Genomic DNA, 15732 nt, shown 5'->3' with positions numbered 1-15732 from the left:
CGAACTTGAACAAAGCTTATCCCAAAGACACCTTTCCCCTTCCAAATATTGGCGGACTTGTTGACGCCATGTCAGGGCATCAATACCTTTGCTCTATGGACGCCTAATTTGGGTATAATCAAATAGCTATGGATTGACCCGACGAGGACAAGACAACCTTTGTAACTCCCGACCGCACGTACTGCTACACAGTCATGCCGTTCAGACTGAAAAACACCGAAGCCACCTACCAGAGGCTCGTCACCAAGATTTTCCAAGACCTTTCTGGAACCAAGTTGGAGATCTACATCGATGACATGCTCACCAAAATTCAAATCGGCGAAGAGCTCATCAGTGACCTCGAACTTGTGCTGAACACCTTAAGGAAGCATCGAATGTGCCTTAACCCAATAAAGTGCACGTTCGGAATGGGAGCCAGAAAATTCCTGGGTTTCATGATCACCCAACGGAGGTCAAAGCAGATCTGGAAAAATGCAAAGCCATCCTCGAAATGAGCAGCCCGGCAAGTCTCAAGGATGTCCAAAGGCTGACTGGCCGACTAGCCGCTCTCTCCTTATTCCTCAGAGCCTCGGCCCAAAGGGCCATCCCTTTCTTCAAACTCATGAAAAAGGGCATCAACTTTAAATGGAAAACCGAGTGCGAGGAAGCCTTCCAACACTTCAAAAATGTATTGGCAGAACCCCCCATACTCTCCAAACCCAAAATGGAGGAAACACTTTACCTCTACCTATCCTTAATGGAAGAAACACTAGATGCGGCTCTCGTCCGAGTAGACGAACATAAAGTACAAAGTCCCATATACTTCATAAGAAAGGTCTTCCAAAACATGGAGGCGCGCTATTCCCAACTCGAAAAACTTGCCCTTGCGCTACTCATAGCCTCGCGATGCCTCCGACAGTATTTCCAGGCCCACCCTATTATGATCCAAATCGACTAGGCGGTTGGGCAAGTGCTACAAAAACCAGACCTGGCAGGAAGGATGCTTGCATGGTCCATCGAACTCTCACAGTACCAGATTGGATTCAAGCCTAGGAACGCCATTAAAGCACAGACTATAGCAGATTTCATCGCCAAAATGACCCCAGGAAAGGAACCCACAGAAGCGTGGAAACTACATGTCGAGGACTTATCCAGCACCGGCTCGGGAGGAGTAGGAGTAATATTAGAAACAAGAACGGAACCATCATCGAATAGTCCATTCGATACGAATTTTTGATATCCAACAATCAAGCCGAATACGAGGCCCTCCTAGCCGAACTAACATTAGACAAAGAGGTTGGCTTGAAAGCGCTAGAAATTTGCAGCGACTCCCAGGGGTCAGCTCCCAAATTAACAGAGACTATCAAACACGGGACCCCCTGCTACAGCAATACCTAGAAAAAGTAAAAGAATTGGCGGCCGAATTCGAGCGAGTAACCGTCCAACACATTCCCAGAGAAAAAAACATGATGAGCGGATATTTTATACGCTTTTTAGCATTATTTTCATATAGTTTTTAGTATGTTTTATTTAAGTTTTACTAAGTTTTCATAGGTTTTAGTGTAAAATTCACATTTTTGGATTTTACTTTGAGTTTGTGTGTTTTTATGAAATTTCAGGTATTTTCTAGCTGAAATTGAGGAGGTGGAGCAGAAGTCTGATTCAGAGGCAGAGAAAGTACTGCAGATGCTGTCCGGATCTGACTTCCTTGGACTCGAAAGAGCTTTTCTGGAGCTACAGACTTCTAATTGGAGTGTTCTCAATGGCTATGGAAAGCTAACATCCAGGGAAGATGAGGATGAACCATCATCATTGGAAGACCTTTCCTAGCCACTCCCAATGCTATCGTTGATGTAGCTAAGGGAGAACTGATTTTGCAACTAGGGGAGGATCACATCTTGTTCAAGATGCCTCACCCTAACTCTCCCTCTGAAAATAGAGAGATAATTGTGCAACACTTAGTGTTCCAACCATCTCTTTCAGTACAGAGCTTTACTAAGCCCCCAAACAACAATTCTAAGTTTGGTGTTGGGCAGCCATTAACAAGCACTGAGAACAAACGTACTAAGAAGAAAGTACCTAAAGGCTGGAGGGACAAGAAAGTCCCCACTGAAGGCCTCTCACCTGGCATGAGAGTTGTCTTCACCAAGAAGCCAGTCATACCACATACAGTGAGTCGTGTCCTATCTCTAGAGCACGTGGAGCTCATTCATGAGAAGACAGGAAGAAAGTTCACTGTAAGGGGCAAAATTCGGAGCCCATATCCATCACCGTAAGGAGCTAACCATCAAGATAATGACGTTAAATAAGTGCTTGTTGGGAGGCAACCCAACTCTATTTAGTTATCTTTATTTCATTTAATTCCTTAAGTTTATTTTCTTTAAGTTATTTCTTTAGGTTCATGATCATGTGCAGCAGTCAAAACAAAGACAGAAAGGTTCAGCAATGAAAACAGAACACTCTGGATGGAGTGTCTTACTGGCACTGAATGCCAGTCAAGGAGCACTGGCTGGGCGTTCAACGCCCAGATTGGCAGTCTTGCTAGCGTTGAATGCCAGCCAGGGAGCACTGCCTGGGCATTCAACGCCCCAACTGGCAGACTTGCTGGCATTGAACGCCAGCCAGGGAGCACTGGCTGGCGTTCAACGCCCTAATTGGCAGCATAGCTGGCGTTGAATGCCAACCAAGAGCATAGTTCTGGGCGTTCAACGCCTCTGCAGAAGGGCAGGGAATCTGAATTCCCTAGCCTCTCAGGACCAGTGGGTCCCACAGCATCTTTACCTACCCCACTTTTTCACTTTTCTTTTCACACTTCCCCATATACTCTTCCCTATAAACCCTAGCGCAATCACATCCATATCACTTTCCGAAAACCATCATAACTCTCACCAACCCCCACCCACTTCAAAATCAAATTTCCCTCCCATTTACCCCACCCATGAACGAACCCTAACCCTAGCCCACTCCTATAAATACCCCCTCTTACTAACCCTTAATACACACACTTCATAAGCCCCCTTGGCCGAATTCATTTCTCTCTCTTTCTCCTTCTATTTTCTTCTTCTTCTACTCTATTCTTCTCTTATTTTTTTTTGCTCGAGGACGAGCAAAGCCTTTAAGTTTGGTGTGGAAAAAGCGTTGCTTTTTATTTTCCATTACCACTTATGGCACCCAAGGTTGGAGAATCCTCTAGAAAGAGGAAAGGAAAGGCCATAGCCGCCACCTCTGAATCTTGGGAGATGGAGAGATTAAACACCAAAGCCCACCAAGACCACTTCCATGAAGTAGTGGCAGAGAAGAAGGTGATCCCTGAGGTCTCTTTTAGGCTTAAGAAGAATGAGTATCCGGAAATCCGAAGAGAGATCCAGAGAAGAGGTTGGGAAGTCCTAACCAATCCCATCAAAGAGGTTGGGATCTTAATGGTACAAGAGTTCTATGCTAATGCATGGGTCACGAAAAACCATGACATTAGTGTGAACCCAAATCCCAAGAATTGAAGCACCATGGTCCGAGGGAGAATCTTAGATTTTAGCCTGGAAAGTGTGAGGTTGGCGTTCAACTTGCCTTTGATGCAAGGAGACCCACATCCTTACACTAGAAGAGTCAACTTTGATAAAAAACTGGATCAAGTGCTCTCAGACATTTGTGTGGAAGGAGCACAGTGGAAAAGGGATTCCCAAGGCAAGCCTACTCAACTAAGAAGGCTTGACCTCAAGCCTGTAGCTAGAGGATAGTTGGAATTCATCCAACGCTCTATCATCCCTACTAGCAATCGGTCAGAAGTGACCATTGACAGAGCCATCATAATTCATTGCATCATCATTGGGAGTGAGGTGGAAGTACATGAGGTGATACCTCAAGAATTGTACAAGATAGCTGAGAAGCCTTCCATCAAAGCAAGGTTAGCTTTCCCTCACCTCATTTTTCACCTATGCAATTCAGCTGAAATTATCATAGAGGGAGATATCTTCATTGAGGAGGGCAAACCTATCACTAAAAAGAGGATGGAGAAAACTAGAGAGCATGCACATGAGCCTGTGCAACCGCCTTAGCGTGAGATCCTTGAGATGCCTCAAGGGATGTATTTTCCTCCTCAAAGCTATTGGGATCAATGGCATACTTCTGTGGGAGAATTAAGCTCTAACATGAATCAGTTGAGGATGGAGCATCAAGAGCATTCCACCATTCTCAATGAAATTAGAGAAGATCAAAGAGCTATGAGGGAAGAACAACAAAGACAAAGGAGTGACATTGAAGAGATCAAGCACTACATTGGATCAAGCACTGCAGATGCTGTCCGGAACTAACTTCCTTGCACTCGAAAGAGCTTTTTTGGAGATACAGAAGTCCAAATAGAACATTCTCAACGGCTATGGAAAGCTAAAATCCAGGGCTTTCCAGAAATATATAATAGTTCATACTTTGATTCAGAATTGAAGGCCCAAAACTGGCGTTCAACTCCAGCCTCCTACTCTATTTTGGCGTCCAACGCCCAAACGAGAAGTGACCAGCGTCCAACAGCCAAAGAGGACCCCCTAGCCAACGTTCAACATCCTAGAGGCCTCCTAGCACATGGATCTCAATCAAGCTCAACCCAAACACTCACCAAGTGGGCCCCAGAAGTAAATTTTCGCACTAAAAGACTGTTTTACCCCTTTTATGTAATCCTTAGTCATTAGTCTAGTATTTATTTGAGAACTTTTACATTCTAAAGCTTAGTTCAGCCTAACTCCGAATTACACATTTTATTGTCTATCAATATGAGTTTCTAAACCTCCTAGGTTGAGGGGAGGAGCTTTGATTAGTTTTATGGATTAATAAAGGACTACTGTTCTTTCTCAATTCGTGTTTGATTCTCTATTCTAAGATGTATCTTCGTTCTTCATTCTAAGACCACGTTCCTGACAACCACCCGTATTCTTCTTGGGTTTGTGTGAATACGTAACTAGAAAGCATTGAACCACTAGCTTGATTATACATCTCTTAGACGGCTAATCTATGACTTCGTTAGGGACTTCTTGAGACACCAGTTCAGCCAAGGTTTGGGGAGATTAAAGTCTTTGTGTTAGAGGCTAGAACCCAAAGGCGTAGCATTCTCTGATCCAGAAGATTCGACCTTGTCTCTGGCGTTTTGAGTAGAATAACTAAGAGAAATGAACTGCAGGAGCTTTACCCTCAATCAGAATAGAACCACACTAACCCTGGGGTTTAGATCTGGAGGAGCATTGGCAACCTCTCAACCGGCATTGATCACATACAGCCTGCCATAGAAGAAATCACTCACAGTTGAAGATAACAATAAAACCGGATCAATCTAGAAGAATAAAGCATCTCCAAGCCTTAACCATCTTCTTATCATTGCAAACATATCAACCAGTAAAGATCTCTTTATTTTCTTCTTATGCATTTAAACAAAGTGCCCGAGCTCCGAGGTGATTGTCGTACATCCCGTTGTGAACGTCCTCTAGGACTTCCTTTGTGTCGGAGGTCAGGACGCATTTGAGGAGGAGTGCCGAGATCCCTCTTTCGTACAAGACATTGTGTACTAGAGTGTAGTGTTGCGCCTCCCTTATGAGCCTTTTTGCATCTTTCCTTTCTCTGGATAGGGTTTCGAACTTGAGGTAGTTGATTATAGGAGTCATCCACACTTGGTCTTGGTTTGATATGCTTAACACCTTCTCTTCCTTTGAGAATGATGGGCATTATAAGGTTTCCTGGATAAGGCTTCTATTATTGCCCCCTGGCTTGGTGCTGGCTAGTTTTGAGAGTGTGTCAGCTCGGAATTTTGTTCTCGGGGTATGTACCGGACCTCACATCTGCCAAAGCTCTCGAGCTGCTCTTTGGTTTTGTCCAGGTATTTCTTCATGGTGGGGTTTTTCGCTTGGTAACTTCCTCCTATTTGTGAGGTGATTACTTGTGAGTCACTGAAGATGGTGAGCTTCTGTGCTCCGACCTCTTTAGCCAGCCTTAAGCCAGCCAACAAGACTTCATATTCTGCTTGGTTGTTTGAAGCAGGAAACCCAAACTTTAGGGATAGTTCTATTTGAGTTCGTTGGTTGCTTTCCAAGATGATGCCCGCCCCACTCCCAGTTTTGTTTGACGAGCCATCGACATGTAGGTTCCACGAGACGGGAGTTCCCAGGATGTCGGTGTATTCGGCGATAAAATCGGCCAGGTATTGGGATTTAATTGCAGTTCGAGCTTCATACTTAAGGTCGAACTCGGACAGCTCAACCACCCACTGCAGGATTCTTCCCGCCAAGTCCGTCTTCTGTAGTATGTGTTTCATGGGCTGGTTAGTGCAGACCTTGATGGTGTGTGCTTGAAAGTAGGGTCGAAGCCTTTGGGAGGTGAGTACGAGTGCGTAGGCAAACTTTTCTATATTTTGGTAGTTCCATTCGGCCCCTTGTAAGGCTTTGATGATGAAGTAGATGGGCTTCTGTCCCTCGTCGTCTTCTTGAATCAGGGCCGATGCTACCGCCCGACTTCTGACTACTAGGTATAACACTAGTTCTTCGCCTTGCGTAGGTCAGATCAAGATGGGTGGTTGTCCCAGGAATGCTTTGAAGTCTTGGAAGGACTTTTCGCATTCTGGGGTCCATTCGAACTTCTTTTCCTTTCTTATTATCGAGTAGAAGAGGAGGGACTTTAGGGCTGATCTGGCCAGAAATCTAGACAGGGCCTCCAGTCTTTCATTTAGTTGCTGTACCTCCTTTATGCAGGTCAGACTTTTCATGTTGAGTATAGCTCGATATTTGTCTGGGTTTTCTTCGATGCCTCTTTGGGTTAGCATAAACCCTAGGAATTTTCCGGCTTCTACCGCAAAGGTGCACTTCGTGGGGTTTAGCCTCATTTCGTGCTTCCTAATGGTGCCGAATATCGGCTAGGTCGGACAACAACGTCTCTTCCCTTAGTGTTTTGACCAACATGTCGTCCACGTAGACTTCCATTAGCTGTCCGATGTGGTCGAAGAATACTTTGTTCATCGATCTTTGGTATGTGGCCCCCATGTTCTTTAGCCCAAACGGCATTACTACGTAGCAATAGTTTGCTTTTGGGGTTAGGAACGAGGTTTTTTCTTGGTCGGGTTTGTGCATTGGTATCTGATTGTATCCTGAATAGGTATCCATGAAGGAAAGGTATTTGTACCCCGAGGCTACATCGACTAAGGCGTCGATGCTTGGGAGGGGGTAGGGATCCTTTGGGCAGGCTTTGTTGAGATAGGTGTAGTCTACGCACATTCTCCATTTTCCGTTTGGCTTTTTTACAAGTACTACATTGGCTAACTGATGAATCCACATTTCATGGTATTTATTTGCTCTATTTGGGTGGATTTCATCAACTTTTCCTACACTTATCCATTGAAATAGCATAGTTTCATGATTTCTTCCTAAATTGTGCCTGAAAGTGAAAACATGCTTTTTAGGCATTATAATTGCTAAATTTTATCCACTTTAATTCCATATGATGCCTTGATGTGTTTGCTAAGTGATTTCAGGTTTCCAAGACAAGTATGGGTTGAAGAAGTGAGAAAAAGAGCATGCAAAAGGGAAGAAACCATGAAGATATGGAGTTTGGAAGTTTAGTAATCTGTGCGTGCGCACAAGCGACGCGTGCGCGTGCACAAGTGCGAGCCAGGTGATGCGTACGCGTGACGCACGCATACGCGTGGAATTGAATTTTGCTAGGCGACGTGTGCGCGTGACCCACGCGTATGCGTGACCCGAGTCACATGAGCTCATTTAATGCAAATCGCTGGGGCGAATTTTGTGCCTCCAAAACCCAACCCAACTCATTTCTGAAGCTATTTCAACCCCAATTCAAGTGGAAGAAAGGGGGGCAATTAGGTTTAGGTTTTCTTATGTTATTCTCTTAGTTTCTAGAGAGAGAAGCTCCCCCCTCTCTCTAGAATTAGGTTAGGTTTAGTTTAATTTCCTTTAATTTCAGTCTTTAATTCTTGTTTTGATGTAGTTTCCTTTATGTTTCTTTACTTTATTGTCTTAGTTCTCTTAGTTCTTCTTCTTAATTTCTCTTTTATGTCACTTTTCATTTTATGAACACTCTTGTATTTCTTTAATTCCAATTAATGCAATTTATGTTTTCATGTTCATTTATTGCTTTCTTTAGTTGTTGTTATGATTTTCTTGCTTTTGGTAGTTAGACTTTATTTTTAATACAAGAGTAAAGTATCGTTTTTGTCTCCAACATTTGGGGTAAATTCTATTTGTGTCCCTAATGTTTAAATCATCCTATTTGTATCCCTAACATTTGTAAAAGTGATTCAATGTTATCCTACCGTCAATTACACATCATGAACGCTTTAGTTTGAGTTTTAAAAATCTCTTCTTGAAGTTAGAATACAAATGTCTGGGATAGAATCGATGATCTACTCCGAAAAATAGCTCATCAAATGTTGAAACTAATTCCTAAAATATTTACATAATTCACTTTTCTAGGGACATAATTGAATCTAAACACAAATAGTGGGTAAATATTAAAATCGAACACGTCCAAGTAAGACCTAATTGAGAATGAATACATCCAAGTGAGAATAATTGAAAAATATAATCTGATTTGTTAGTATAATTGATAGTAGGATAACATTGAATCACTTTTATAAACGTTAAGGATGCAAATAGGACGATTTAAACGTTAGGGACACAAATAGGACTTACCCCAAATGTTGAGGACAAAAACGATACTTTACTCTTAATGAAATTTAATGTTATTTTATTTTCATGTACACCAAGTGTTTGATAAAATGCTTGGCTTAGTTTTTGCTTAGTTTTTCTTCACTCTTGGCTTGGAATTGAGGCATCCTATTACTTACAGGATTCTTCTCAGAAGTGTACATAAACTGGTTATTTGCAACCATGTCAATGAGTTCTTGAGCTTCTGCAGGCGTTTTCTTTAGGTGAATGGATCCGCCTGCAGAATGGTCTAGTGACATCTTTGATAGCTCAGATAGACCATCATAGAATATATCCAGGATGGTCCATTCTGAAAGCATGTCAGAAGGACACGTTTTGGTCAGTTGCTTATATCTCTCCCAGGCTTCATAGAGGGATTCACCTTCTTTCTGTCTGAAGGTTTGAACATCCACTCTAAGTTTACTAAGCTTTTGAGGAGGAAAGAACTTGGCTAAGAAAGCCGTGACCAGCTTATCCCAAGAGTTCAGGCTATCCTTAGGTTGAGAGTCCAACCATATTCTAGCTCTATCTCTTACAGTAAACGGGAAAAGCATAAGCCTGTAGACCTCGGAATCAACCTCATTGGTCTTAACAGTATCACAGATCTGCAAGAATTCAGTTAAAAACTGAAAAGCATCTTCTGATGGAAGTCCATGAAACTTGCAGTTCTGTTGCATCAGAGAAACTAGTTGAGGTTTAAGCTCAAAATTATTTGCTCCAATGGCAGGGATTGAGATGCTTCTTCCATGTAAATTAAAATTTGGTGCAGTAAAGTCACCAAGCATCTTCCTTGCATTATTATTATTTTCGGCCATGTCTCCTTCTTTTTCGAAAATTTCTATCAGATTTTCTCCAGAGAGTTGTGCTTTAACTTCCATTAGCTTCCTCTTCAGAGTCCTTTCAGGTTCAGGATCAGCTTCAACAAGAATGTTCCTATCCTTGTTCCTGCTCATATGAAAAAGAAAATAACAGAAAATAATAGGGATCCTCTTTGCCACAGTAGAGAGGTTCCTTTATGTGAGTAGAAGAGAAGAATAAGAGAAGGGGAAGAAAAACTCGAACACAGAGAGGAAGATGGTGTCCGAATTTTGGGTGGAAGAGAAGTGTTAGTAGATGAATAAATAAATAGAAGGGGATGAGAGATGAGAGAATTCAAAAATAAAATAAAATAAAATAAAAATATTTTTGTTTTTAATTTAAAATCAAATTTAGAATTTGAAAATTAAAAAAGAAAAATTAAATTAGATTAAATTTAAAACAATTAATTAATTAAAAAAGAATTTTGAAAAAGAGGAAGGTGATTTTCGAAAATGAGAGAGAGAGAGTTAGTTAGGTAGTTTTGAAAAAGATAAGAATCAAACAAAAAGATAGGATTAGTTTGAAAAAGATTTGAAAATCAATTTTAAAAAGATAAGAGGTTAGAAAAGATTTTGAAATTGATTTTGAAAAATATGTGATTGACATTTATTTTGAAAAAAAAAGATTTGAAAAAGAAATTTAAAAAGATTTGATTTTGAAAATTAAAGTTGATTACTTGACTAACAAGAAACAAAAAGATATGATTTTAAAATTTAAAGATTGAACCTTTCTTACTAGGCAAGTAACAAACTTTTTTTTGGATCAATCACATTAATTGTTTGTAAAGATTTTGAAATTATGAAACAAAATAAGAAAAAGATTTTTGAAAATCAATTTGAAATTTTCGAAAATATGAAAGAAAAAATGAAAAAGATTTGATTTTTGAAAAAGATTTGAAAAAGATAGGATTTTTAAATTGAAAATTTGATTTGACTCATAAGAAACAACTAAATTTAAAAACTTTTTGACTAAATCAAACCAAATTTTCAAAAATTTATGAGAGAATGAGGGAAAGATATTTTTTTATTTTTGAATTTTAATGATGAGAGAGAAAAACAACAAAAAGACTCAAAACATGAAAATTTTGGATCAAAACAAATGATGCATGCAAGAACACTTTGAATGTCAAGATGAACACCAAGAAGTTATTTTTGAAAATTTTTAAGAAAAGAGAAACATGCAAGACACCAAACTTAGAAATTTTTAATTTTTAGACACTATGAATGCAAGAATGCATATGAAAAACAAGATGCAACACACAATAAGAAAATATGAAGATCAAACATGGGGATTCATCAAGAACAACTTGAAGATCATGAAGAATGCAATGCATGAATTTTCGAAAAATGCAAGAAAGAGATAAACATGCAATTGACACCAAACTTATAAATTGACAATAGACTCAGACAAGAAACACAAAATTATTTTTTGGTTTTATGATTTATTAAATTTTTTTTTTGGTATTTTTCGAAAATTCTTTTGAAAAGGAAAATAAGGATTTCAAAATTTTTAATAGGAATTCCAGGAATCTTGCAATGTTAGTCTAAAGCTCCGGTCCAGGAATTAGACATGGCTTACTAGCCAGCCAAGCTTTTAGTGAAAGCTCCGGTCCAAAACACTAGACATGGCCAATGGCCAGCCAAGCTTCAGCATACATAGTTCAAGCATGTGAAGAAGAAGCCTCAGTCCAAAAGAATTTAGACATGGCTTTACAGCCAGCCAGGATTCAACATATCCCATGAAATTCCAGAATTCCTTCTTAAAAATTCTGAAGAACATAAATTAAATTTTTTTTCTCTTTTTTTTTGAAATTTTTCAAAAATAAAAGAGTAAAAACAAAAAGGTTAAAATTAAAATAAAATTACGTAATTTGAGCAACAAGATGAACCGTCAGTTGTCCAAACTCGAACAATCCCCAGCAACGGCACCAAAAACTTGGTGCACGAAATTGTGATCATCAACAACGACGCCAAAGACTTGGTGCTCTCAAACGTGAATCACACTTTGTCACAACTTCTCATAACTAACCAGCAAGTGCACTGGGTCGTCCAAGTAATAAACCTTACGTGAGTAAGGGTCGATCCCACGGAGATTGTCGGCTTGAAGCAAGCTATGGTCACCTTGTAAATCTCAGTCAGGCAGATTCAAATGGTTATGGTGAATTGATAATAAAAATATAAATAAAATATAAACTAGGATAGAGATACTTATGTAATTCATTGGTGAGAATTTCAGATAAGCGTATAGAGATGCTTTCGTTCCTCCTGAACCTCTGCTTTCCTGCTGTCTTCATCCAATCATTCCTACTCCCTTCCATGGCAAGCTTATGCAGGGCATCACCGTTGTCAATGGCTACATCCCGTCCTCTCAGTGAAAATAGTCCAAAATGCGCTGTCACTGCACGGCTATTCATCTGTCGGTTCTCGATCATACTGGAATAGGATTCAGTCATCCTTTTGCATCTGTCACTACGCCCAGCACTCGCGAGTTTGAAGCTCGTCACAACCATCCCTTCCCAGATCCTACTAGGAATACCACAGACAAGGTTTAGACTTTCTGTATCTCAAGAATGGCCGCCAATAATTCTAGCCTATACCACGAAGACTCTGATCTCATGGAATGGAAGGCTCGGTTGTCAGGCGAGGCAACCATGCGTCATGAACCAGAAGGCTAAGAGATATGCACTTAAGCGATTGCAAGTAGAACGGAGGTGGTTGTCAGGCACGCGTTCATGGGTGAGAATTATGATGAGTGTCACGGATCATCACCTTCCTCAGGTTGAAGAACAAGTGTATATCTTAGATAAGAAATAGGCTTGAGTTGAATAGAAAAATAATAGTACTTTGCATTAATTCATGAGGAACAGCAGAGCTCCACACCTTAATCTATGGTGTGTAGAAACTCTACCGTTGAAAATACATAAGAACAAGGTTCAGGCATGGCCGAGAGGCCAGCCTCCATGATCTCAGAACTAAACGTCCAAAGATGATCCAAAAGATATAAATACAATAGTAAAAAGTCCTATTTATGCTAAACTAGTTACTAGGGTTACAGAGATAAGTAAATGATGCAGAAATCCACTTCCGGGGCCCACTTGGTGTGTGCTTGGGTTGAGCATTAAAGCTTTCACATGTAGAGGTCTTCCTTGGAGTTAAACACCAATTTATAACCTGTTTTTGGTATTTAACTCCACTTTGAAACCTGTTTCTGGTGTTTGACTCCGGAATAGGGCAAGGAGCTGACGTTGAACGCCAATTTTCGTCATCTAAACTCGGGCAAAGTATGGACTATTATATAATGCTGGAAAGCCCTGGATGTCTACTTTCCAACGCAATTGAGAGCGCACCATTTGGACTCCTGTAGCTCCAGAAAATCCACTTTGAGTACAGGGAGGTCAGAATCCAACAGTATCTGCAGTCCTTCTTCAACCTCTGAATCTGATTTTTGTTCAAGTCCCTCAATTTCAACCAGAAAATACCTGAAATCACAGAAAAATACACAAACTCATAGTAAAGTCCAGAAATGTGATTTCTATTTAAAAACTAATAAAAATATACTGAAAACTAATTAAATCATACTAAAAACTATGTAAAAACAATGCCAAAAAGCGTATAAATTATCCGCTCATCAGAGATGCTTTCTCCTTCTGGATCAACTCTGGTCTTACTGTCTTCTTCAATTGTGAATGATTTCTTCTATGGTAGGTTGTACGTGATTGACGCTGGTTTGAGCAGCCGCCAATACTCCTCCAGATCTGAACCCCAGGGTTAGTATGGATCCATTCTGATTCAGGGTGAAGCTCCTACAGTCCATTCTCCTTAATGATCCTACTCAAAATGACACAGACAAGGTCGGATCTTCCAGATCAGAGAATGATGTGCCTTTGGGTTCTAGCCTCTACCACAGAGACCCTAATCTCCCCGTACTTTGGCTGAACTGGTGTTTCGAGATGTCCCCAACGAAGTCGTGGATTAGCCGTCTAAGAGATGTACAATCAAGCTGGTGGTTTATCATTGTCCAATGAAAGACTCACTCTGAACCCATGTAGAATGTGATAACCTTATGCCAGTTTATCGCATTCATATTGAGGACGAACGAAGATACATCTTAGAATAGAGAATCAAACACGAATTAAGAAAGAACAGTAGTACTGTTATTAATCCATAAAACTTAGCAGGGCTTCTCCCCTCAACCTTGGAGGTTTAAAAACTCATACTGATAGAAAATACAATGATAATTGTGTAAAGTGTGTGCCCTCCTGTATGATTATGCAAAATATCCTTAAATACTAAACTAATGACTAAGGATTACATAAGAAGGGTAAAACAGTCTTTTAGTGCTAAAATCCACTTTTGGGGCCCACTTGGTGAGTGTTTGGGTAGAACTTTGATGAGATCCATGTGCTATGAGACATCTAGGGCATTTAACGCTAGCTAGGGGTCCTCTTTGGGCGTTTGGACAATGGTCTCCTCCTTTGGGCGCTAGATGCCTGGAATAGGGCAGGAGGCTGGCGTTGGACGCCAGTTTTGGGCCTTCAATTCTGAAGGATAGTATGGACAATTATACATTGCTGGAAAGCTCTGGATGTTAGCTTTCAGAAAAGCTCTTCCAAGTACAAGGAGGTCAGATTCAGACAGTATCTGCAGTGCTTTCTCTGTCTCTGAATCAGACTTTTGCTCCAGTTCCTCAATTTCAGCTAGAAAATACTTGAAATTGCACAAAAACACACAAACTCATAATAGAATCCAAAAATGTGAATTTAACATTAAAACCTATGAAAACTTAATAAAAATTAGACTAAACATACTAAAAACTATATGAAAATGATGCTAAAAAGCGTATAAAATATTCGCTCATCACAACACCAAACTTAAACTGTTGCTTCTCCCCAAGCAACTAAAAACACAGTAAGATAAAAAGAAGAGTAAGATACAATAAATCTCAGAGTTTCCAATGAAGCTCAGTTTCAATTAGATGAGCGGGACTTAGTAGCTTTTTGCTTCTGAATAGTTTTGGCCTCTCACTATCCATTGAAACTCAGAAATGTTGGTCTCTTTAGGAACTTAGAATCCAGATGATATTATTGACTCTCCTAGTTTAGTTCTTTTTTATTCTTGAACACAACTTTTAGAGTCTTGGCCGTAACCTTAAGCACTTTGTTTTTCAGTATTACCACCAGATACATAAATGCCACAGACACTTTAACTGGGTGAACCCTTTCGAATTGTAATTCAGCTTTGCTAGAATCCCCAGATAGAGGTGTCCAGAGTTCTTAAGCACACTCTTTTTGCTTTGGATCATGACTTTAACTGCTCAGTCTCAAGCTTTTCACTTGACATCTTCACACCACAAGCATATAGTTAGGGACGGCTTGGTTGAGCCGCTTAGGCCAAGATTTTTGTTTCTTTTAGGCCTTCCTAACCATTGATGCTCAAAGCCTTGGATCTTTTTACCCTTGCCTTTTGGTTTAAAAGGTTATTGGATTTTTGCTCTTGCCTTTTGGTTTAAAGAGCTATTGGCTTTTTCTGCTTTTTATTCCTTTTGGTTTTTTTTTCCGCATGCATACATATATATTTCTTTCTTTTTTCTTTTGCAACATGCTTTTTTTTTCTTTTTTTTTCTGTTTTTTCTTGCTTCAAGAATCAATTTTTGGATTTTTCAGATTACCAATAATACTTTTTATTTTTTATCATTCTTTCAAGAGTCAACATTCTAAAATTCCAACTTCAAATATGTACTGTTTATTCATACATTCATAAAATAAAAGCAATGCCACCACATCAAGATAATTGAACTATTCTTATTATAAACTTGAAATTCATGTATCTCTCAATTCTTTTCAAATAAAATTTTCTTTTAAGTAATGGTGAAAGATATATAGAATATTTTATAGCTTAAAGACATAGATAGAAATGATCATGCAATAAGAACATGAGAATAGACAATAAAACATAACAGAAAACAAAAAAATAACATAAAAAAGGGAATTAAGAGAACGAATCCACCTTAGTGATGGCGGCTACTACTCCTCCTTGAGGATCCAATGTAGTGCTTGATCTCTTCAATGTCATGCCCTTGTCTCTATTGTTCTTCCCTCATAGTTCTCTGATCTTCTCTATTTCATGGAGGATGGTGGAGTGCTCTTGATGTTCCTACCTCAGTTGCTCCATGTTTGAGCTCCACTCTCCCAGAGAGGTATTCCGTT

This window comes from Arachis ipaensis, chromosome B5, assembly GCF_059453495.1.
Source record: "Arachis ipaensis isolate K30076 ecotype BB chromosome B5, ASM5945349v1, whole genome shotgun sequence".
NCBI lineage: Eukaryota > Viridiplantae > Streptophyta > Magnoliopsida > Fabales > Fabaceae > Arachis > Arachis ipaensis.
The sequence above is the reverse complement of the archived record's forward strand: the minus strand, read 5'-3'. Positions refer to the sequence as shown.